The sequence below is a fragment of the Limulus polyphemus genome, unplaced genomic scaffold (assembly GCF_000517525.1).
Source record: "Limulus polyphemus unplaced genomic scaffold, Limulus_polyphemus-2.1.2 Scaffold1049, whole genome shotgun sequence".
NCBI lineage: Eukaryota > Metazoa > Arthropoda > Merostomata > Xiphosura > Limulidae > Limulus > Limulus polyphemus.
In genome coordinates, this window is record NW_013666659.1 from 23,360 (window position 1) to 25,485 (window position 2,126).

Consider the following 2,126-nt stretch of genomic DNA (forward strand, 5'->3'; position numbering starts at 1 on the left):
CCAGTTTCTAGCGTTGTACGCCCGCAAACATACCGCTGTGCAACTGGGGGGAGGGAGGGGGCATAGACAGAAAGAATGAGCTGTAAGTGACCTACAGTGTAATTCAAAAGGGTCTTCCAGTTTTAGCAAGACAACTTGAATTTTTGATACAGTGGCTTGATAGAGAAACTTGTGTGACAAGGTCATTATTGATTGTTCAGAATTTTTTATTGAAAGACCATCAGACTTAACAGCAAGGGCTCAAACATGAAATACCTATACACAATGAACGTGTTAAGTGGGGATTACTCCAACCGGTGCCATTTATCTGTCATCATGTTGGGGAGGTAGAGTGTCAGACAAAATGCTGACACAAGAATATGGGTTTCTCAGTAAATTAGAATTTAGCGATCAAGTCTTAGCTGAGCAATAAGGAGGATAAAGTTGTTTAAAACTTTGAGTGATTTCTTTCCAATAACTTTGCAAAGGCATTGCGACAACATTGTTAAAATATGTGCAACATTCACAAACTTGTATGAATCTCTGGTAAAGTAGTATTGAGCTGATATATAAAGTAGACAGTAATAACTGATTGTATGTTGTGACATTATTGATGTTCATTATGATACTTGTGTGTCCGAGAATTAGGTGTTTGAGTGTTTTTAATCTAAAGGACATTCAAAGTGCAGTTTAAATGTTAGAACAATATATCCATCATATAAAACACATCTTCAATTATTATGTTTCTGTATTGTTGTCTGCTAATATGCATAAAATTCTAAATGTGTATATTGATGATAAGTATACTGATATGTATTTGAACCTAGTTATTTATGAAGTCTCTCAGTACATTAGAGATAAAAGTAATCATGATTACCTGCAATATAATCGTAATCGATTACACTACCGACGTAATCGTCCCATGTCTGATTGTCAGGTTTTATTCGTGACGGTATGGTGATGGTTGGCATCAATTTAGTGCAAGTTTTGTGCATACTGGACAGTACCATTTAGTTTGAGGCTTTTTAACAGCCCCAACACAATGCATAATGACAATGGCCCGGCATGGCAAGGTGGTTAGGGCGTTTGACTCGAAAACTGAGGGTCGCGGGTTCGAATACCTGTCACAACAAACATGCGCCCTTTCAGCTGTGGGGGCGTTATCATGTGACGGCCAAAAGAGTAGACCAAAAGCTGGTGGTGGGTGGTGATGACTAGCTGCCTTCCCTCTAGCCTTCGTGTAGCTTTGCGCAAAATTCAAAACAACCAAACCAAGCATAATGATACTTCTTTACAGAGCAATCGTTATTACAACATCTTATTGTTCTATGGCCTTGTGGCTTGCCACAAAAGCAAATCCCAGCTGTAGACACTGGACACAAGAAGGAAGATTCAATTCGTAGCTGCACATACAGCATATCTACAGATATCTTAATCATATGAGACTTTAGTGATATAAATAGCCTTTTCAGTAAAATACACATGCACTAATCTCAGTTAAATGTATTTGTAACTGAAGTTGTGAATAGTATTTGTGGGAAACCTTAAAATTACCATCAGTAATCAAACAATAACCTTTATTATCATATAATGTTTCAGGACGTACATCTCTATATGCGAAAGGGCATTTAACTTCTATCAGTACTTTTTAATCACAGCAAGTGCATGTTCTAATCCCATCAGGTGATACATCCAAATATTGTATGGATTTGGATAGAAAGAGGCCAGCTTTAGAGATGTTGGCATCTGTATGATGTAAAATTACAGTATCCTGATAAAATCTTAGTGCTTGCTTTTCCATATCAGAGTTGTTGTAGTTCTGAATGTACCAGAATAGTGCATAATAGATTTGACCAGGTTTTCTGGTGCTGTATCAGCTCATATGACAATTACATTATTTATTTTGGATGCTGTTATTCTTCCACATCTGGCCCGGCATGGCCAGGTGGATAAGGCGCTCGACTCACAATCTGAGGGTCGCGGGTTCGAATCCGCATCCCACCAAACATGCTCGCCCTTTCAGCCGTGGGGGCGTTATAATGTGACGGTCAATTTCACTATTCGTTGGTAAAAGAGTAGCCCAAGAGTTGGTGGTGGGTGGTGATGACTAGCTGCCTTCCCTCTAGTCTTACACTGCTAAATTAGGG